This window comes from Cryptomeria japonica, chromosome 9, assembly GCF_030272615.1.
Source record: "Cryptomeria japonica chromosome 9, Sugi_1.0, whole genome shotgun sequence".
NCBI lineage: Eukaryota > Viridiplantae > Streptophyta > Pinopsida > Cupressales > Cupressaceae > Cryptomeria > Cryptomeria japonica.
Genome location: NC_081413.1, coordinates 77,540,734 through 77,565,944, shown reverse-complemented (window position 1 = coordinate 77,565,944; position 25,211 = coordinate 77,540,734).

Below are 25,211 nucleotides of genomic sequence, written 5' to 3'. Positions count from 1 at the left end.
CAAATTTAAAATCATATAAAACAATCCTTCTTCTAATAATAACCCTTGTCCACAATCTCAAAAGAATAATCCTACACAAATTGATGATCACAAAAAAAATTTCAACTAGAATCTTTTGGAAATTGAAGTATGACAAGAATATTGTTTTTCCTTTTGTCAATTTAAGAATACATTGCTTTTTTCATCATGGTGACCTTCTCATTCTTTTGTAAAGTGTAAAGGAATTTTTTCAATAACAAGATGATCATGCTTGTATATGTCTTTCAAAACATCTTTCTCTCTTACTTAGTGAGAAGGTAGTGCCTTAACACTTCTTTCCCCTTCATGTTGCTCCTCACCCTATGACACAAGTAGTTAACTTAACTAGGGGATATTTATCATTAGAGGTGGTGATTTTTCAATTTCAAACATCTTGGTGTAGCAACATGATTTTCTTTCCTATCTCTCATCTCTCAAGTTTCACCATTTCCTTTATGGATTGCATTCTCCATAACTTGATGTTCTTTCTTGCATAGAGTTATAGTTCATGAAAACTCACATGTTCCTTGGTTAGGAATTAATTATTTTTTTAAAATGACACATCTATGATGAATAATATCTCCTTAGGAAATGCATGATTCTTCTCCTTGTCCTCTTGCTTGGGGGCAAAGGATGGCATTTTCCCTTTCTCTCTTACATTATAAAGTAGCACTATTACCTTTAGGGGTTGCATTTTTCATGTTTTGATGACTAATACCTCCTTAGGGGAATCTATGATCTTTCTCTCTTTCTCTCTCCTTTTGAAGATTACCAGTTCTTTAGAGTCACATTTTACATATACTAATGTCTTTTATAGCATTGGATATTTATTCATGCTAGTACATTGTGCATTTTCTCATGTTTTATCTATCCTTAGAGGTTGTTTAATTATTCTCATTGTCCTTACACTTGGGGGTAAATGATTCATCTTTCTCTCCTTCTTAAGGATCTACTTTTCCTTTGTGAGCAGTGTTTGCTTATGATTTGATTTCATTCCTTGTGTGAAGTTGTTTTTTTCTCAAGGATTCTCTCTTATGCAAGAGGTTTAAGTCCTTCACTACAACCTCTTCTTCATTTGGAAATGTATATCTATTATAAAATTACCCCTTCACATTGGGTCAAAAGTGTGTCATCCTTCATGAAGAGTCTCTTTCAACTAGCAATAGGGGGAAGACATGAATTCTTTTTCCCCGTCCTTTTCTATTGGTAGAAGATGTTATATTTGTTCAAGAAACTCCTCTTGGAGGTAGATGTATTTTCATAAAATATCTCTTCTCCTCCCAGGATCTCCTTTACACTTATTGCAAGATATCTCTTTTTCAACTATCGTATCCTTTCTTATAAGAGTATTCCCTCTTTAGCTTATAGATTTATGACATTTTTTTCTAAAGGATATCTCCTTGGTGTTGAAGGTTAGGTATCCTTTTCTCTAAGTTTCCTTAAGACATCAACATAGGGCTATGTTGACATCTTAAGGAGGGGCACCCATATTGCTCCCTTTGTACCATATTGTACTATTTTTTTGCATATCATTTTTACATGTTTTAAATGGGATGTTTATTCTTGAAACTAGAGGAAACAAACTCTTATACAAGATTCTTCACACCCAAAAATAGATGCAACATTGATATGTATCTTAAGTGGGGTTACACATCACCAAAACCAGAGTAAAAACTCTTACATGGGATGTCCTCGAAACCAGACACATATCTATTTCAATTGGGGTTACACATTCTCATAATCAGAGGAAACTCTTAGAGTGAGATGTTCCTAAAGCCACACATTTGCCTCTCATCATTCACACATTTTCCTCTTGGTATTCACACATTCGCCTCTTGAAATTTACACAATCACCTTTTGGCATTTGTATTTACATTACATGTCTTATAAAGGTTGATGAATGCTCGAAACCTAAGGAAACAAACTCTTATATAGGGTGTTATATAGTTGAAACTAGAAATCATTTGCACACACAAATGAGGATGAGTGGAACTAGTAGAATAGGGATAGACTATTCCTACTCTCCTCCCCAACATGGATCACCTAAAAAAAAACATCTAGGGGCAAGGTTGTTGGAATTTGCATGAAAATTGCATTAATGATTTGTTATGTTGTCATTGATGTCAATTAACCAGTAATGATATTATTATAATTTTGTTTTGTAACCGGTAGGAAGAGCTAGTGAGAGGAACTGTAACCAGTAGGTAAGTTTGTGGAGTGAACCAGTATTGCTAAGTATTGGAGAATTGAACCAGTAAACCCTACCTATTGATTTGATAAACCCTAACCAATTAAGTCTGGTGAATTGGTTGCATTGGTTTATGATCTGATGATGAGTGGTAATGATTATGACACTATGCATATTGTATGAAGAGAGTTTCAAAGTGTTTTTAGTGCATTGAAATAACGGTTTTTGTCTAGGGAATGAACAAGTATATTGCATGTAATCTAAAGCATGTGATGAGTTTCTGAGTTTGATGAAGTGGTGATTAATGAGTGGTCAAGGCTTTCTTGAATGACATGCAGAGATTGTTATGTAATCCAATGGTCATACTTGAACCGACTTGTTTGTAATCTGTATGAGAGAATTATGTTTTTGTTGTGTTAACGACCTATTAATTTTTTTATAAGGTCGATGAGTTGTTTTGTTTCAGAGTTGGCAAAGTTTTAGTTGAGTGTGTGGTTTCCGAATTGGATGATGTATCTGTAGTTTGTGTAAAGGTGGATAGGATCTTGAAAAAGATCTGAACAAGCAAGTGTAGTGTTATTCAAACAAATCAATGAATCCCTGTTGTTTTCTAACAATTACAATAGTTGAAATCCCCTAATTGGGTAAGATATAACAAGCTTAGTGTTATTCAAATCCTCTAACCAGGTGGTCCATTAGCTTGGATTTTGAATCCTCTACCAAGGTTACTCCTCATAGGGTATTGCTTCTAACAAAGCATTATAATCAATCCCTTAACCAAGTGGTCCCTATCACGATCTGTTCTTAGTAGGACTTTTTGTAAACCTTTAATAGGTTTGGCTCCTAACAGGGCAAACTTCTAAAGAGTTTAGATAGTTATCCTATGAGTCTCATCTCACCGTGGCTTTTCCCATTAGGGTTTCCACATCAAAAATATTATGTCAAGTGGTGAATTTTTTTGTGGTTATGTTTTTTATGGTTTAATTGCTTAACTACTTAATCCACTTTGATAAGTCATGATAACCAATAGCAATCTAAAATGAGTTTTACTTATGTTAGTAAAGTATTTGGATGTTTGTGAGTTTAAAGTTGTTTACCATTAATCGGTTGTAATAGACAACCAGTTTAACTTGACAGTTTAATCTTGACAGTGATATTGCATTTATAGTTCAGTGGTTTAACTTGTCAGTTCTAAGTTTTCTTTGAGAGGTTGATTCTAAGATTGGTGAAAGTTAATATCGGTTTTTCTATCTACTGATTCACCACCCCTCTCAGTAGTTGACCAGATCCTTATTCTTTCATCATACCATGAATTGGTATCAGAGCTTCTCAGGTCCTCTAAGGTCTAAGCCTAGCAGGTTGAGGAAGATCTTGTAGAACATGATGAAGAAGGAAGGTCTGAAGTTTAATAGAGAGAACTATAGAATATGGAGTGATAGAATGAAAATTTACATCAAGAGTCTAGGAAATCAGCACTAGGAACATGTTGGTACTCAATATGTTTCACCTAGTGGGATTATGACTAATGATCAGAACAAAGAGAAACAAGAAAACAATCAAGCACTGGAGTCTAGTATCAATTCTTTGTTTGATATAGAATATTTTGATGTCCATGGTCTGGGGACTACATATGAGGTATGGAGGAAACTTGAAGAGATTTATAGCGGTGATGAACATGTGAAGATTGCCAAGGAAGAGAGTCTAAGAGGAAAGTTTGATGACATGCAAATGGCTGAAGGTGAAAATATTCAACAGTATTGTCAGAGAATAAAAGAGATAGTTGGTGAGATCAAGAGTGTTGGTGGTAAAATGGAAGATTCCACAATGGTTAGTAAGGTGTTGAGAACCTTGCTACCAGTCTACGCTATCTGAGTTGTAGCCATTCAGGAGCTAAAGTCAATTGCCAAAACTAAGTTAACCCTTGACTCCATCATTGGTAAGCTTACTACTTTTGAATTAAATGGTTAGGATGGTAGTGGTTATAAATCCGAGTCTTCTTTTAGAGCTTCAGTTTCTAACCCATCTATGAGGAAAATTAGAGATGTCAGTCATAGTTATGAATCTAGATCTAGCAAACAAGTTGATGATGAAGACAGTTTAGTTGCTTGAAGCATTGTTGGCCAAGTGGTTTCCCAAAGGTACTGGTAAATATAAAGGTAAATTACCTTTGAAATGTTTTGCATGCAACAAGATTGGATACATTGCAGCTAATTTTCCTAATGGTGATAATGAGCACAAGCAAGAGAAATTCAAGAAGTACAAGGGAAAAGGTAAAAGAGATTTTCTTATTGCAGTTGATGGTGGTATCAATGATGAGGAATATGATGGTGATGCTAATGAAGACATTATGTTTGTAGCCATTAAAGAAGAAACATTTGATCAAAAGGCTTTAGTTTCTCGCATGGATAATTCTGATGATTGGATCATTGATAGTGTTTGTTCACATCACATGACCGATGACCTGAGTAAATTTCTTTCTTTGAAGGAATTTGATGGTGCAGTTGTAAGATTTGGTAATGACTCACCCTGCATGGTTAAAGGTAAGGGAACTATTTCTCTTAATGTAAAGAGCAGTGTAGATGATGTCTACTGGGTTGAAGGTTTAAACCACAATCTTTTGAGTGTTTCTCAACTCAATGATAGAGTATATCCATTGGAGTTTAAGAATGGTATGTGCAAAATCTATGGAAAAAAAGGTGAACTGATTGCAACCAGCAAGAAGACTAAAGGTAACCTATTTCACCCGAATCCTAAAGTCAACAACTATTTAATTGCTAAAATAGATTATAGTTGGCTTTGGAATAGGAGACTTTCTCATATAAATTTTGATAACATTGTTGAAATGAGTAATTCCAAGACAGTGAGAGGTTTTCCTCAATTGGACAAACCGATTAATGCTCTATGTAAGGAATGTTAGTTGGGAAAGATGGCATCCTCAAATTTCAAGAGAAAATCTTTTATAGTGGAACATATGTTAGATTTGGTTCATACAGACCTCTATGGACCAATAAGGACTAAAAGTATTCAAGGTGATAGATATTTTATGATTTTCACTGATGATTTCTCAAGAATGATGTCGGTCACATTCTTGAAAGATAAAATAGAAGCACTTGGTAAATTCAAGGCATTCAAGGCCTTAGCTAAAAATAATAGTGGTAAGAAGATAAAGTGTCTGAGGATTGATCAAGGTGGTAAATTTACTTCTGAGGAATTCACTAGATATTGTGAAGAAAATGGTATCAAATGAAAATTTTTTGCACTGAGGACACCACAATAGAATGGTATTGCAGAGAGGAACAACTAGTCAGTTGTTGATACATGGAGGTGTAGCGAAAACTTTCTAGAGAGAAGTTGTCAGCGTAGCTGTCTACACTATGAACTAGATTTTGGTAAAAAGAGGTAAGGACGAGACTCCTTATGAATATTGGTATGGTAGATCACCTATTGTTAGTTATTTCAAGATATTTGGCAGCAAATGTTTTATTAAAAGAGGTGACTATGTTAGCAAGTTTGAGGCTAAAAGTGAGGAAGGTATATTTCTTGGTTATTCCACCAAGAGTAAGGCCTACAAATGTTATAACAACTAGACATAGAGAATAATTGAGAGTGTTGATACATGAATGGATGAGTATCCTGAAATCTTAGGGGAAACCAGTTTGGAGAAAAAGGATGGAGATCCTTTCATTTTGTTTTTGGAACTAGAACCTATGAAACCTGAAACTGGAAAAGAGAATGTTGTTGTAATAGTTCAACCGGAACAGGTAGATTTAGAAGAAGATGATGATAATAAAGATGAACCAGAAGATAATGATCATGTTATTATAGGGTATGTGAGACTCAATCACAATCCTGACCATATTATTGGAGATAAGGATGTTGTAGTGTTAACCAGAAGAAGAATTAGAGAAAATTCTTGCATGATCTCCACTATTGAGCCTAGAAATGGTAAGGAAGCACTTGGAGATGATCATTGGGTTAAAGCTATGGAGGAGGAGCTTGAATAAATTCAGAAGAACAATACCTAGACCCTAGTACCCAAACCGGTGAATAAAAATGTGATAGGTACTAAGTGGGTATTCACGAACAAGATGAATGAAGATGGTGTAGTAGTTTGAAATAAAGCTAGATTGGTTTTGCAAAGGTTATGCACAAGAAGAAGGAGAAGATTATGGTGAGACTTTTGCACCAATTTCTAGACTAGGTGTTAGAACTTTACTTGCATTTTCAGCACATAAGGGATTCAATGTATATGAGATGGATGTAAAGTCAGTATTTTTTAATGGAAAACTGGAATAAGAAGTATACATTGAGCAACCAGATGGCTATGCTTTGATTGATGAGAAAGAAATGGTATGCAGGTTTCATAAGGCATTATATGGATAAAAGAAAGCACCAAGAGCATGGTATGAAAGGCTTCATTCATACCTAATGAAGATAGGTTTTCAAAGAACCAGTGAAGAGAGAAACACATATCTCAAATCTAAAGGAGATAAGATACTGGTTAGTGAAGTGTTTGTAGATGATATCATATTTGGAGGCAATGCTGACATGAGCTATGACTTTCCAAATGAAATGAAAAGTGACTTCTAAATGTCTCTAGTGAGAGAGATAAAAAATTTCATAGGCTTCCAAATTCAGCAAATGAAGAGTGATATTTTCATCACACAGTCTAAGTATGTGAAAGAGGTATTAAAGATATTTGGTATGAGTGACTATAAACCAGTTGGGAAACCAATGGTTATAGGTTGCAAGTTGTCTAAGGAAGATGAAGCCACATCTGTTGATGAAAAGGAGTATAGGTCAATGATTGGAAAATTGCCCTATGTTGTTCATAGCAGACTGGATATAGCTCATGCAGTTGGTCTAGTTGCTAGATTTTAGAAGAATTCTAAGGAAACACATTTGATAGAAACCAGGAGGATATTCAAATATTTGAAAGCCACTATTGACTATGGATTATGGTATCTATATGAAGGTAACTTTGACTTGAAGGTGTACACAAATGCAGACTGGGTAGGTAATGTTGATGATAGGAAAAGCACAACCGGTGGAGCATTCTTTCTTGGAGGAAGACTTGTTTCATGGAGTAGCAAGAAGCAGAGTTGTATATCATAGTCTACTACTGAAGCTGAGTATGTTGCAGCTTATATGAATTGTACCTAGGCTATCTGGATGAGGTACATTCTGGAAGGTTTCAAGATGAAGTTTACAGAACCTATAAAGATCTTATGTGACAATACCAGTGCCATAAATATTTCCAAGAACCTTGTTTTATGTGCACGAACCAAGCATATTGAATTGAAGTATCATTTATTGAGGGAAAAAGTGTAGAGTAAAGATGTAATCTTGGAGCATGTTTCTACCAAGGAGCATCTTGTAGATATCTTTACTAAACCTCTACCTAAGACTACTTTTGAGTTTTTTAGAAGTCAGCTAGGGGTTGTACCCTTTCATGAGGTGAATTGAGCATGATGTAGAGTACATCAGTCTCAGAGCTACTTGCAAAATTTAACAGCTGGATTGGTGTAGAAGTGGAGTTATTCCACAGGGGGAGCATCAAGTTGTAGGTTGTTGATGCTGAATAATGAAGTTTTACATTGCATATTTTACTTTCACTTAAGAATTTTTGTCAAAGGGGGAGAAGAACTATGTGATTATGGGGAGAAGAACTAGTGACAAGCTAAAGACAAGGAGAGTACATGGTAAAATGTAAACCAAGATTCCTATTCACAATCACAAGAATCAATGGTATTAATATTTGTATTGCCATTAATGCCAAAGGGGGAGATTGTTCGCACTTGCATGAAGATTGCATTAAGGATTTGTTATGTTGTCATTGATGTCAATTAACTGATAATGATATTGTTATAATGTTGTTTTGTAACTGGTACAAAGAGCTAATGAAAGGAATTGTAACCAATAGGTAAGTTTGTGGAGTGAACCGATATTGCTAAGTATTGGAGAGTTGAGCCAGTAAACCCTACCTATTGATTTGATAAACCCTAACTGATTAAGTTTGGTGAATTGGTTGTTACAGTTTATGATTTGATGATGAGCGGTAATGATTATGACACATATACATTTTATATGAAGAGAGTTTCAAAGTGTTTTGGTGCATTGAGATAATGGTTTTTGTCTAGGGAATGAGAAAGTATATTTCATGCAATGCAAAGCATGTGGTGAGTTGTTGAGTTCAATGAAGCGATGATCAAGGAGTGATTGAGTCTTTCTTGAATGATGTGCAGAGATTGTTATGTAATCCAATGGTCATACTTGAAATGACTTGTTTGTAATCTCTATGAGAAAATTAGGTTTTTGTTGTGTTACCAACCTTTTGATTTGTTTATAAGGTCAATGAGTTGTTTTGTTTTAGAGCGGGCAAAGTTTTAGTTGAGTGTGTGGTTGCTGAACCAGATGATGTATCTGTAGTTTGTGTAAAGGCAAATAGGAGCATGAAAAGGATCTGAAAAACTAAAGTGTAGTTCTATTCAAGAAGATCAACGAATCCCTGTTGTTTTCTAACAATTATAGTAGTTGAAATCCCCTAACCATGTAAGCTCTAACAAGATTAGTATTATTCAAATCCTCTAACTAGGTGCTCCATTAGCTTGGATTTCAAATCCTCTACCGAAGTTACTCCTCACAGGGTATTCCATCTAACAAGCCATTATAGTCAATCCCTTAATTGGGTGGTCCCTAATAGGATTTGTTCTTAACAACACTTTTTGTAAAGATTTAACAAGCTTGGCTCCTAGCAGGATGAACTTTAGAAGAGTTCAGATAGTTATCTTGTGATTCTTATCCCACCGTGGTTTTTCCCATTTGGGTTTCCACGTCAAAAATATTGTGTCAAGTGGTGAATGTTTTTGTGGTTATGGTTTTTATGGTTGAATTGCTTAACTGCTTAATCCACTTTGATAAGTCATGATAACCAATAGTAATCTGAAATGAGTTTTACTTATGTTAGTAAAATATTTGTATGTTTGTGAGTTTCAAGTTGTTTAGTGTTAAACTATTGTAACAGACAACTAGTTTAACTTGATAGTTTAATCTTGATAGTGATATTGCATTTATAGCTCAGTGGTTTAACTTGTCAATTCTAAGTTTGCTTTGAGAGGTTGATTCTGAGATTGGTGAAAGTTAATATCATTTTTTCTATTTACCGATTTACCCCCCCTCTCAGTAGTTAACTAGATCTTTATTCTCTCATCATACCATCAAAGGTCTCTATGTCCTATCTCATCATTCTCCTCATGGATGACCTAGAAAAGCACATCTAGTGTGTATTCATGTTCTCTCTTCTACTTCTCATGAACTCATAAATTTTCTAGTGAGTCTGTGGATGACCTTTGATTTGCTCTTTTATGTGATCACTTGTGTTTGTGAGATGGCATTTTTCAAGAATGATATTAGTTGTTGAGGCATTTTGATATCAAGGTCTCTCCAGCTAGTTGACTTGAGGTATTGTTTTTGGTTCATAGATTTTGTTGTGTATCTTTTTGTACCTTTTTCTTTCATTTGTCTTTTTGTGTTTGTTTGACTATTTTTGTCTTGTTTTTGTGCTCCCTTGCATATGATTGAGTTAAGATCTTAAGATTGGGGGCGTAGTTCCTCAAAACTAGTGATGTATTATAGTCCTTGTGATTTTTCTCTGCATCTATCTTTTGTCTACTTTACCTTAAGTATTTGCATAAGATCATACTCTTGATAAAGTGGGGGCTAAATTTAGCATCCTAAATTGTACTCCCTTACAATTTAGTCCACATTTTGGGCCCTCACCTTAGTGTGCATCCCGCAATGCCTAATTATGTTCTGATTATGCCTTCATCATGCAAATATATTTTTATTTTCTTCTCATGCATCTCATGGCCACTTAGTCCAGCCCCAAAATAGGGTAGGAACAGGGAATGGCACTCTAGTCCTCATTAGGAATAGGGCGCCATGCTCTGGTCCTCCTTAATTAGGCCCTATCTTGGCCCCCTCTTGCATTCTAAAAAATAAGCAATAAATCTCTCCCCGTGTCAACCTATGTTGGAAAATTAATACTTTTTTTTGATGGACAAGTATATAAGAAGGATTTTCACTCTCATTTGCATAGATAGACAAGATAAATACATCATAAGAGAAGGGTGAAATTATTAAAGCATTGAATAGTTCATCATCAAGCATTCCTACAGGCATTCAAGGCTACATTCTTCATTAATCAATTGTAGAGCATCATTACATCTTTCATTTACAGGCATGTGTGGGTGATTAGGGTTTTGTCATATACATGCCATTTCATAGAACATATGTGATAACATTCAAGAAGAAAAGAATCATTAACAGTCATTACAAATTTGAGATATATCTTTCCATTATTTATTTCAATATTTTCAATATTTCAATAAAGGTTAAATCCTTAACCGAAGTTTGACTTAGGCAAGCCCCTATTCCCAACCTATTTCCCTTTGTTTCTGTGTGCAAGAAATAGGTTTGAAGCTGTGATCTTTAGAATAGGCATTATTTGCAGAGATGAATCAACCCTCTTTGGCATGCGAAAACTTGGGAGGACCAGAGCGATGGGTGCTCCGGTCCCAAAATATTTGGAGCTTTTTCAAGGATCAAGTCTGAATCTAGTTATATTTCTTGGATCTAGGTGTGTGCCTCAATTTGATAACTGTAGCTCACTTTTTCTGCATTTTTACCTTCATTTTCAACACCTTTATCTAATTTCAGCATTTAAACTCACAAAAGAGGGTAAACAAATTCACATCACCTTGAATCCAATCAATATTTAGTCCTTATCATTAGTGATTTGTGATCAAATCTATTGGATTCAACTCTCTTTTGAATGTAATAGAAAATTAGCGATTTTCATCCCTCTCATCATGGAAACCCTATTTTCCACCCATTACAAAGAGAAAAATAGAATAAGCATTATTACACAAACTAAGCCAGTCAGACCAAAATGATGAATTGGTCCACCCCAGGAGAAAGAGGGGACCAGAAAACATTACAATACATCCTTTCAAGAAAAATGCAATAATCCACACACGCTAGTACATTCTTCAAGGTGTTACCAAATGTAACATGTGGTAGTCAGTTAGCCAAAAAAAATCTTTTCATACAAAATACTTTACACAGATCTTTGTATGCTATGATGAGACTCATAACAACTTTTGAATGCATATCTGGACCAAAGGAATATGATCTAATCAAGATAATTGAATTAGACACATTGAATAATAACATATTGAATGTCTCAAACATGAAAGAATGTATCTCTCTTGTGGAAAAAAGAAACCACTAGAAAATCACACTAAGCATACAACACAAATCATAAAATCACATCCAATAAATTACAATACAATCTGCAACATATTTAGAGGCCAACACAGACTTTCCAGACTAGTCTGACAAACACACTTACTGCTAGAGAGTAGAGATAACCATCCAAATTGAAATACCACAACCAATACCAAAAGTACCAAAATCAACCTACAACTCAAACCACAACTACAACAACCAAGAGCATATCCAAACCAAAATTGATCCAGATATCTAGGTTTGACATCAATGAAATCATACAAGCTCATACTTCTAACAATCTTTCCCTTTGTCATTGATGACAACACTTTTAACATTTGAACAATACTTACATAAATCTCACAAAAACTCCCCCTTCCCAAATCTCACAACAAATCTCTCTCCCAATCTCACAACAACTCTCTCCCCCTCTAACATCAAAGACAAAGGGCATTGCATGACATACTAGCCAGCACAGACCAGTGTCCCCTTGAGAGAAATAACAACATCAATCTAGGAGATAAAGAATAAGCACTAAATCTCCCCCTAAAAAAGATGCACCACTGTACTGCATATAGTTAGGAAAAGGAGGAGAAATAACCCCTATTTTTTGTCTAAGATACTCAAAAGTACCCTTCATCAATATCTTAGTGAAAATTTTTGGTACCTATTCTTTTGTAAAGATATATTCTAGTATGAGTTTGTTCTCTACAACCTTCTCCCTTAAGAAATGATAATAGACAGATATATGATTTGTTCTTGAATGAATTAGCAAATTATTTGAAATATTTATAGCATGGGAATTATCACACATATTAGGAATAGCTTCATCGTACACCACTATGATATCTTTAAGATTCTATTTCATCCAACTAAGTTAAGTACAAGAAGATGTTAGCCCAATGCATTATGCTTCTACTATAGATAAAGACATTAAATCCCATTTCTTACTTAATCATAAAACCAACCTATCTCCCAAAAAGAATGTGCCAGCACTGTTACTTTTCCTATCATCAATTCTTCCAGCCTAATTAGCATATGTATATGCTTTAAATGTGAAATCTCCATGCTTCTTGTACCAAAGACCAAAACATCATGTCCCTTTCAAGTATTTAAAAATCCTCTTCACTTCTTGTTAATATGATTACTTCGGATTAGCCTAAAAACTTGTGTCTAAACATACATCCTACATAATATCCATTATAGAGACAATTAGATATATTATTCCTCCAATCATTGATCTATACTTCTTTTGATCAACATCTGGAGATGTATCATCTTTACCTAATTTACAACCAATTGTTAAAGGGGTAGTAACTAGTTTACAATTCTCCATATCAAATTTCTTTAACATCTCTTTGATATATTTAGCTTGAGAAACAAAGATTTCATCTTCTAATTGAGTATCTTGTAGATAAAGAAAGAATGACAACTCACAAATCATTGACATTTAAAATTTCTTCTACTTCTCTTTTGCAAATTCTTTTAAAAAATCATTGCTTCCTCCAAATATAATATCATCAACATAGACAACCACAATCAACAACTTGATACCTTCAACCTTGAAATAAAGATTGTAATCTATAGTACCTTTCCTGAAGTTTTTCTACAACAAATGTCTATCCAATCTAGCATACTAAGCTCTAGGTGTTTATTTGATTCCATACAGTTCCTTCTTTAATGTTCAAATCATATTTGGATCTCTTGATAGTCTAAATCCAATCTAAATTTTCAATTTATACTTCTTCTTCTAATTCTCCATTAAAAAATGTTGACTTAACATCCATTTGATAGAGCTCAAAATTCTTATGAATAGAAAAAGCAAGAAACATTCTTATATCTTCCATCCTAACTACTGGAGAAAAAGTTTCATCAAAATAAATACCTTCAGTTTGTGAATAGCCTTTACATACCAATCTTACTTTGTTCCTTGTAACTTGTCATTTTTCATTTATCTTGTTCTAGAATACCCACCTAGTTTCTATGACATTTTTGTCCACTATTCTAGGTACCAATTCCCAATTCTAATTCTTTTATATCTAATTTAGTTATTCCTTAATTTCTTTTACCCAACTTTGGTTCTTTTATTTCTTCTTCATATGATTGAGGTTTCACTCATGAAATAAAATAGTAGTTTTCATGCTCATTTACCTCTGTAACACTTCTCCTTGCCTAAACTCATTTGTTTTTGTCTCCAATCATCTATGTTGGTATTATGGATGTGTTGCATTGGTTTTTTCATTGATGTCAACACTTATCCTTCTCGATATATTTTGTTATGTTCACTGGCAAGTTCAGTGACTTATGCATAGTCACCCGTATTTGGCTCACCGGCAAGTTATATTGTTCACCGGCACTAAGGATGACTTGTTATCATCTCGAGATCACTTGGTTATGTCGAAGACATGGTTTGGACACTTGGTTTTGGTATTTTGGTTATTAGTCTAATTGGGTTGACATATTTGTTGTTACTAGCAAATCCGTCTAGGTTATGGACCGACATGCATTATCTATTCTAGATCAACACAACATGTTATGGAGATGATTTAATCAATTGGATATTATTGTAATTAGATTGAGCCGACATGATGCATCGCATATTGACTTGTTGTAATTGATTTTATTGTAATATTCTTAATTAGCCGACCTGCACATTTGGTGTTAGGTTCTAGTATATATGTAAGATCTCATTTGTGAGATGAAGTAAGGAAGTAAGTAAGGTAATAGGTAGAAGGTATATGGTTATGGTATTGTAACATGGTATGTGCAAATATAAAAGATCATATGAGCAGACCATAGAGAAGGTGATTATCAGACCTTAAACAGTATTGATTCCAGCATTGGAGATGCTAATTTGAGTAGTACATTATCATTGGATTTAATCATCCAATTGTAGTCAGTGTGACTCTTATTTTGTGATTAAGCAGTGAGCTCTAGGCGGTTGGCCTTTTTGCATGTGCAGACCCCATTTGTACACAAATACTATCTATAGTAGTATCATCTGATTGTGGGTAAGGTTTCCCACCATGTTTTTTCCCCTTATAGGGTTTCCACGTACAACTCTATGTGTTATATTTTGTGGATGTTTTTTCTCTTTCTGTTAAATGCATTAAGTTTCACCGGTATTGATATAAATTGTTAATCTGTTAACCGACATTAAGATTGATTTACCATTATTATGTATTAGGTTTGATTAAGTTATATTTGGGTTGAAATTATTAGACAACTAATTCACTCCCCCGGTCTTAGTTGCCCTTGGTTCCTAACAAATGGTATTAGAGCTAAGTCCTCTTTTTGAAAAACTTTAACAACTTGAGGAGATTCTATGGCAACTAACTTTTTTTAGGAAGGATAGTCTAAAACTTGATGGAACTAACTATGGTATATAGAAAATCAAAATTGAGACACATATGAATTGGATTAGAAAAGACATATGGTATGTTACAAAGAATGGCTATGCTGGTCCTACATCGAATCAACGTAATCCACCAACATTAGGTAAGGATCAAGAAAATAATTGCAAAGCAAGAGAATCACTCTTGAGTGCCCTGTAAGATCAACAAATCATGGGATTATGAGATCAATCTACTGCTAAAGCTATTTGGGATAAATTTGAGACATTGAATGAAGGAGATACCACTTTCAAAATTGAAAAACTAGAATGCTTCCAGGCCAGGTATGAAAATTTGAAAATGGAAGAAGATGAAAGAATTTTTGCTTTATGGAAAGGGTTAACGAAATTGTTTTGGGAATACAATGTTGTGGAGATTCCTTAAGTGAAGATGAAATTGTTTTTTAAATTTTTGAGAGCATTGCCACCGACATACAAAATGAAAGTAACTACTATTAATGAGTTGAGAACAATGCCTAATACATCAGTATCTAGAGATACCTTGGTTGGAAAACTTTCAGCATCTGAGCTTGAGGAATTTGGTCTTGTTGCTACAATTAATACAAATTTAGCCTTCAAAGCATCATCATCTACATCATCATAATTATCATCTGATAAATCAAATTGGAAAGCACTTTATGCAAGATAACTTGAAGATATCAGGAGGGAAAATGAAGAACTGGAAGAACTTGAAGCACTATTTGCAAGGAAAATGCCTAAAGGTCCTATTCGAAGTAAGTATGAAAGTAAAGCACCATTTAAATGTTTTAACTGCAATAAAGTTGATCATATGGCATCTAGATGTTGTGATAGACATGAAAGATTGAGAGAAGAAGCTAAAGGAACATATAAGCCTAACCCTGAATATCAGAGATACAAATTGAAGAAGAATAGAGACAAATCATGTTACTATACTGATGAAGGAGTTACTAATAATTTTGATGAAGAACCGACAGACAATGGATGGGCTTTTGTTGCAATAATAGAAGATCAACTGGCACCTACTATTCCACCTGTAGAGCAGGCTCTCGTAGCTAAAATTGAAGAAAAGAATGATTGGATTATAGATTCTGGATGTTCACATCATATGACTAGTGATAAAAGTAAATTCTTATCTTTTTAGGAATACAATGGAGGTCTAGTAAGATTTAGGGATGACAAAGCTTGTTTAATTAAAGGAAAAGGAACTACATCCTTTGATGGTAAGCACAATACTGATAACATTTATTATGTTGAAGGTTTGAAGCATAATCTTTTGAGTGTTGATCAATTAGTTGAAAAAAGATTTCAGATACAATTCAAGAATGTAAATGCAAAATCATGAATAGAACTAGTTTGGAGATTGCAACCGGTAATCAAACTAGAGGTAATATCTTTCATTTGAATAACAATGAAAAGACATGCTTGATTGCACATATTGATGAAAGTTGGTTATGGCATAAAAGACTCTATCATGTGAATTTGTATGCATTATAAAGATTAGTTCATCTAAGGCAGTAAGGGATTTACCTAAGATTGTAAAACCTCTTAATCCAATATGTAGGGAATGTTAGATGGGAAAGAAAGTTAGAACAAATTTTAGGAGTATTTCTAAGAAATCCAATAATGTTCTTAATTTAATTCATACTGACTTGTATGGTTCAACAAGAACAAGAAGTCTACAAGGAGAGATACTTTATGCAAACCATTGATGATTATTCTAGAATGTGTTGGGTTACTTTTCTTAGGGAGAAATCAGAAGCTTTTGGGAAATCCAAATTATTCAAAGCAATGGTAGAGAATGAAATAGATAAGAAAATCAAATGTTTAAGATTGGATAAAGGAGGTGAATTTACATCTAAGGAGTTCAATACATTTTGTGAAGTGAATGGAATTAAAAGACAACTATTAGCACCCCAGACACCTCAGCAAAATGGAGTTGTGGAAAGGAAGAATAGAACTATTTTGGATGCAGCTAGAAGCATGATATCTAAAGAAAATCTACCTCATGTGTATTCAAGAGAAGCCATGAATACAACGGTTTACACTTTCAATAGAGTTCACATCAAAGGTGAAACTGGTAAGACACCTTATGAATTATGGTTTGGTAATATTCCTATTCTTAAATACTTCATAATATTTGGAAGGAAATGCTAAATTAGGAGAGATGTGTATATTGGCAAATTTGATCCTAGAAGTGATGAAGGTATATTTCTTGGTTATTCGTCTAAGAGAAAAGCATATAGATGTTTTAATAAAAGATTACAAAAAATCATTGAGAGTGAAAATGTGAAGATAGATGAACACTTTAGAGGAAATTCAAGGTCTATGGATTCTAAACCGGCACTTGAGATGATCACAAATGAACCTATACAGAGTGCACCAATACAGAATGTTGATCCAGTCACACCGGCATCATCAAAAAATTCCACAGTGACTAAAGACTAGCAGCAAGTGAACACACTTAGGTATGTAAGACTGAATCACTTTGAAAATTAGATAATTGGGAATACGTATCAAGGAGTTATGACAAGAGGAAGATTGGAAAATGAAGAGGTATGTTTAATTTCTCAAAGTGAACTAGCACCTATTATTGAGGCATGTGAAGATAAACATTGGATAAAAGTTATGGAAGATGAATCAGGACAAACTGAAAAGAACAATACATGGACATTGGTTCCCCAACCTAAAGACAAAAATGTAATTTGAACTAAATGGGTATTCAGAAATAAACTTAATGAAGATGGTAAGGTAATCAGAAACAAAACAAGATTAGTGTGTAACGGATATTCACAGAAAGAGGGAATTGATTATAATGAAACCTTTGCACCAGTAGCTAGAATTGAGGTAGTCAGATTATTTTTTGCATTTGCAACCCACAAGAATTATAAAGTATATCAAATGGATGTAAAATGTGCATTTCTAAATGGTGATCTTGAAGAGGAATTTTTCATTGAACAACCTGATGGATTTTCATTGACTAACGATAAAGATATGGTTTGTAGATTAAGGAAAGCCATATATGGATTGAAGCAAGCTCCTAGAGCTTGGTATGCTAGATAGGACAAATATCTTTTGAAGCTTGGTTACACTAAAGGTAATGCTAATAGAAACTTATATTTCAAAGGGACTAATGAAGACATCTTTGTTATTGAAGTTTTTGTTGATGACATCATTTTTGGAGGAGAAAATGGATTATTTAAAGACTTTTCTAATAAGATGTAGGAAGAATTTGAAATGTCTATGATTGGGGAGATAAAATTCTTTTTAGGATTGCAAATTTTATAGACTGATAAAGGTTATTCATATGTCAAACAAAGTACTTGAAAGAACTACTGAATAAATTTGGTATGGAATACTCTAAACCGGTAAGTACTCCTATGACTACAATTGATAAATTGACAGTGAAGGATTATTCAACTCCTGTTAATTTGACAAGATACAAATCTATGATTGGAGGTTTACTGTATTTGACACAAACAAGACTTGATATAATGAATGTAGTGTGTATTGTTTCAATATTTCAGAGTAATCCTAGAGAAAATCATGAATCAACAGTGAAAAGGATTTTCTGGTTCTATAAGGCACAACAAATCTTTGTTTATGGTATCCTAAAGATGAAAATTTTGATTTATGTGCATACACCTATACTAATTGGGCAAGAGATGTAGATGATAGAAAGAGAACCACCAATGGGGCATTCTTTCTTGGTAGCAGATTGATTTCATGGTTGAGCAAGAAATAGAGTTGGACATCATTATCAATAGCAGAATCAGAATATGTTGTAGTAGCAACTAACTGTACTCAGATATTATGGATTAAGCAAATGTTAAAGGACATAAAGGTAAAATGCAAAGAACCCATAATCATTTACTGTGATAATTCAATAGCAATTGATATATCTAAGAATCTGGTATTTCTCTCTAAAACTAAACATCTTTCTATCAAATATAATTTTTTGAAAGAGAATGTTGAAGCAAAACAAGTGAGATTGGTTAATGTGAATACTAAAGAGTAGATTGTAGATATCTTTACTAAGTCATTGCCTAAGGAAACTTTTGAATATCTCAAAAACCATCTTAGGGTTATACCCTCACCGGTAGAAACTTAGACAGTTGATGATTGGCATCAAACTGACATAATTTATAGAGAAACCTTTTTCCAGCTTTGATGGAGGAGAGCTACTTCTCAGGGGGAGTAGTTGGAGTAGTTGGTTATATCTATTGTTATTATAATTGGTTATATGAATTGGTTTTATTTGGTATTTGTATTTCTTTGTCATTTGATGTCAAAGGGGGAGAGATATCTATGAAAAAACAAACATTATCCTCTAGGGAGAGATTATTCATTGGGGGAGAGATATATACTCTCTGCATTTGTATTTTGATTTTTGGTACTGATCTATTCTAGAGATTGTTGGTTTTTGGTTTTTGGCATTCTATTTTGGCACTTGGATGATTTTCCATCTTGTGTTCCCATCAATTCCAAAGGGAGAGATTATTGGTATTATGGATGTTTTGCTTTTTTTTTAATTGATGTCAACACTTACCAACACTTATCCTTCTGGAGATATTTTGTTTTGTTCACCGGCAAGTTCAGTGACTTATGCACAGTCACCGGTATTTGGTTCACCGATAGGTTATATTGTTCATCGACATTGAGGATGAATTTTTATCATCTAAAGATCACTTGGTTATATCAAAGACATGGTTTGGTCACTTGGTTTAGGTATTTTGGTTATTAGTCTAATCGAGTTGACATATTTCTTGTTACCGGCAAATTGGTCTAGGTTATGGACCGGCATGCATTATCTATTCCTAATCAGCATGACACATTATGGAGATGATTTAATCTATTGGATATTATTATAATTGGATTGAGCCAACATGATGCATCACATCTTGACTTGTTTTAATTGATTTTATTGTAATATTCTTAATTAGCCGACCTACACATTTGGTCTTAGGTTTGGGTATATATGTAAGATCTCATTCATGAGATGAAGGAAGTAAGTAAGGTAATAGGTAGAAGGGATATGGTTATGGTATTGTAACATGGTATGTTCAAATATAGAAGATCATATTAGAAAACCATAGAGAAGGTGATTATCAGAGCTTAACCGGTACTGAATCCAACATTGGAGATGCTACTTTAAGAAGTACATTATCATTGGATTTAATCATCCAATTGTAGTTAGTGTGACTCCTATTTTGTGATTGAGCAGTGAGCTCTAGGTTGTTGGCCTTTCTACATGTGTAGATCCCATTTGTACACACATACTATCTATAGTAGTATCATCTGATTGTGGGTAAGGTTTCCCACTATGGTTTTCCCCCTTATAGGGTTTCCACGTACAAATCTTCGTGTAATATGTTGTAGATGGTGTTTCTCTTTCTGTTATATGCATTTAGTTTCATGAGTACTAATATTAACTATTAATCTGTTAACCGACATTAAGATTGATTTACCATTATTATGTATCAGGTTTTATTAAGTTATATTTGGGTTGAAATTATTAGACAACTGATTCACCCCCCCTCTCAGTTGCCCGCAGGTCCTAACAATATAATCTTTTGAATGATTCATTTGCACATATTTTGCTAGGGTCTTAATCACTTGCTCTATCTCTTCTTCTTCCTCTTCACCTCATTTGTTTTTTGTCATTGTTGTCTTCTAGATCTACCTTTTCTTCTACTACAATAGGAATGGTCTCAAGTTCAATCTCTTGTATGGGTTCAAGGGCAGTCTAATCCCATGTTTCACATGCTTTCACATTTTTACCCTCCACTATCTTGTTCAATCTCTTATTTTAACACCGGCAGGCTTTGTTGTTTGTAGAATACCTCAAAAACATTCCTTCATCTTCTCTGGTATCAAAATTTCCAAGATCATTTTTCTCTATTGATATAATACTTACTCCCAAAGATTCTGAAATACTTCATAGTAAATGGGATCTTCCATTCCATAGCTCATGGGGTGTCTTAGTATGATTTACTTTGATTTTTACCCTTTCTCCATATATTCCTTCTATCCTTGTAGGTTGACAAAGGTCTTCATGAACAATCGCCAATGGTCTTGAAGTGGAATATTCTTTGTTGTTAATTCTTCTCCTTGTTTGCTTCCCTAATTGGCATTTTGTGCACATAGTATCAGTATCCTTGATAATATTTTCCAAATCTCTCACTACTTTCATATTATTGATTTGTATCATGTTATCAATGTTAACATATCCCATCCTTTCATGTCATAACCAAAATTCATTGCTTTATGTCATAAAACATCTACTTCCACCCTTGTCCTTTATGAAATAAATATTTCCATTTGTTTTATTTCCCTCTACTACCATTCTTCCAATCTTTTCTTTTCTTATCATACATCTGATCTTATTGAATAAACTTCATAACCTTTATTGCACATTTGACTAATACTCAACAAACTCTATTTTAGACCTTCAACGTAATAAACATCATCAATTTTATGCTTAGCATCAATTGAGATACTCCCTTTTCTACAAATACGTGCAACTTCCTCTCTTGCAAATTTCACTGATCCACCATCATACTTCTTAAGATTAATGAACTTATCTTTATCTTTGACTATGTGATTTGAATATCTAGAATCGATGATATATGTTCTCAAATCAACCTTAGCATGTAGTGCAATATTTTCTCCTACTATCATTCTATTTTCCTTAAAATTTTCCTATCTTTCAAAGCTATCCTGGTTATTCTCTTCTATAGCCAAACATAAAGATTCTTCATTCAAGTCCTCAACATCTTCATCCTCAGATGAATGTGTCTCCATAGAACATAAACTGTTTTCCCTTTATCTCTATCATTTGTCCTTGTCTTAAAATTATGCCTTCTATATCTACTTTTATTTTCATCATCATCAGATTTTATGTAGTCTTCCTTATACATACATTTTGAAGCATAGTAAAATATTCTACCATAATTAAATAATTTAAAGGGTAGCTCACCTTTGTACTTTCTATTTCTACTCATCATTCTTCTACTGGCCATTTGGAGGAATTGATTATGTGTTGCATTTATGTTTTATCATTGATGTCAACACTAGTTGTTTTCGATGCTTTAGTGACACTCTTCTAGTCCTAGTAGCTTGTGTGGTTTCTGGTTGGTTTGGATCGAGCATGATCCAGTATGCTTTGGTATGTTTGGGTTATGGAATTGGCTTAGTCATGTTCATATTTAGTCAGTTGGTTTTTGTTCTAGTGATCGGATGCTATCCTGTTTGCTTGGAAGCTTGGTTTGTGGTTTTGGCGAGGGTTTCACCGATAGAGATTTATTGAAGTTCTTTGATGATATGCATATGTGGTGTTGGTGCAGCTTCTGGTGGAGATTCGGGATGCTGATGGTGATCATATTTGAGAATTGGTAGATTGGGATTATTTCTTTGGCATGTATGAACCTATATTGGGTCCTGATGTATCTAGGTTATGGACTGACTTAATGTAATGTGTGGATTGGACCTCTCGATGTGTTTTCAGGATGTCTTATGGGTTGGATATTATTTGTTTGGTCTAAGGCCAACATGTTTTGTAATTATGTAATTGGTTTATTGTCTGGTGGCCGATCTGATTTTTTATGGTCAAGGGTTTGTGTATATATGATGTAAGATCTCATTGTAGATTATATCAGGATATAGGAAAGGTATATGGATATGTAATGTGCGAATAATGTGATGTCATTCAAGCAGAGGATTTGGTCAATCATTGGAGATCAAATTGTGTTTATGTAAGAAGATTGAGCTCTCTAGTATTAAGCTTTACCAAAACTATATTCAGGCATAGGAGATGTTATCTTTGCAGTTCATTCATTCTTCTAGATTGTAGTCTAGATTTCTATGTAGTCAGTGAGACTCCTTTTGTGATGACAAGTGCGCTCTAGTCTATTGGCCTTCCTGAAAGTGCAAGCCCTTCAATTGTAATTCAAATAATTATTGCATAAGTATTATCTAATTGTGGGTAGGCTTCCCACCATGGTTTTTCCCTTAACTAGGGTTTCCACATATAAATATTGGTGTCATGTGGATGGTATTTATTCTCAGATTATTGTTTATTCTTTCAGTATTTAGTTTAGGCATTCTGATATTAATGTTCTAGGTTTTGGCATTAAAGTTTTAATTGCTTAATGTTCTGGTAATCTGAGACAACTGATTCACCCCCTCCCCCCTCTCTCAGTTGTCTTTCGGTTATTTGAACTATTTAACATCTTCTTGTGAAGTTTTTTTCAATCTCATCTAGGATTTCACTTTTTTCTAGTTCATCTTTTGATATCTTTGAAATGTTAAATGTGGCTTCTTTCCAATAGATTTTTATATCACCCATCTCTCCAATTTCACAGTTAGTTAATGTTATAATGAGTTGATGAATCAAGCAGTTATTCAGATCATGATATTTTTCAATTGAACACTTCTTCAGTTTTTAGAGTTTCAATAGTGTAAACAAAATTTTTCCTATAACATCACCTTCTTCTATGGTTACATGAACAACTCGGATAGCCTCAATTGTATCATTCACTCTGTGTATGTAGTTCTCAATACTTTCATCTTTTGTCACTCTCAAACATTCATACTTATGTTTTAGATTCATCAACCTAGCTTTCTTTATCTTGGGATCACCTTCATATGCATAACACAACTTATTCTAGATCTCCTTAGCTTCTTTAAATACTTTAAAATTGTCGAATACAACATCACTTAGACTATTGATAAGTACTGTTCTAGATTTTTCATTTGTCTCTTAAACCTTAAGTTCATCTGGAGTTGTAGGTCCATACGAATGAGGTGTATAACTAGTCTAGATAATCTCCCAAATTACATTCCACAAAGTCTCCAAGTAAGGTTCCATTTTTCTCTTCCAATAATGAAAATTTGTTCCATCAAACACTAGTGCCTTAAGATAATTTATTATGCCATTATAGATCTTCCTCAAGTGGTTAGGATTTTCAAGGAGGAACCAATGTTTTGATACCAATTGTTGAACAAAAGATATGTATGAGAGGGGGGTGAATCAGTTTGAAACTTCAAAATAGATTAATTATAAACATCACCAACTAGCATAACAATAACAAATCATTCATCAACACATGAACATCAACCATCAATACATGAACACTAGATTTATGTGCAAAACCCAAATAGGGAAAAACCATGGTGAGAAACTAACTTGAAATATGAATATCAATGAGTAAAAAGTTTTAAAATAATCACCAAAGAGAAACAACACCTAATGGGATTGCAAGGATAAGGTACACTGTCTTAGGGAATGATACAAGGATTTACACAACTAAGGATCACTACTTCAAAGCTAGATACAAGCTATTGTTGAAGGAATCACTATTAATCAACAATGAAGAAAATAGTAGATTTAAAATTTAGAAGGATCTCCTAAACTTGAAATTATCTTTGAACAACTCGATCAAGTGACCAATATCATAGCAAACACCTTTGCTAACCGTCATTATCACAACACACTATGTTACTGAATACATCACACTCAAAGCTCTGACTTTCACAATATCAAATATTCTTGCACATCATTTGCATACTCTTCTCATCAATACACATACATTCCATAAAACATACCTTTTTACACTCATCTCATACATCTACCCTCCTCAAATATGAGATAGATCATTGAATACCTACTTGAGGGTCAACCAAAAACAAAATAAGCCACCCCGACCAAAAATACCCAAAGCAGCACACTCTAAGAGAAAGATGGCACCAAAACACATCACAATACATCTTTCCAAGATGAATCTAATGATTAAAATATGCTAGTACATTCTCCAAATATGTTACCAAATGTAACATATAGACATAGAAATTAGTTGGCGAAAGAACATCTTTTGATACAAAATACCTCACACAGATCTCCACATGCCATGGTGAGACCCATAAAAACTTATTAATACATCCTTCGGATCTGATACATATCTAGACCAAATGAATATGATCTAATGAAGATAATTTAGTCAGACACACTAAAACATAAAATAATTGAATGTCTCAAACGTGTATTAACATAATTCTCTTGTGGAACAAAGAAACCACTAGGAAAGTGCATTGAGAATAATACACAAGCCATAAAATCACATCAACTAAACCACAATACAATTTGCAACATATTTGGAGACTGCCAACAACTTTTTAGACAAGTCTAATTGACACACTTACTGCTAGAGACTAAAGACAACTATTCAAACTAAAATACCATAACCAAGACCAAAAGTAAAAAACACAACTTGCAACTCAAACCACAACTATAACAACCAAGACCATATCTAGACCAAAATACATTAAGATATCCAAGTTTGATATCAA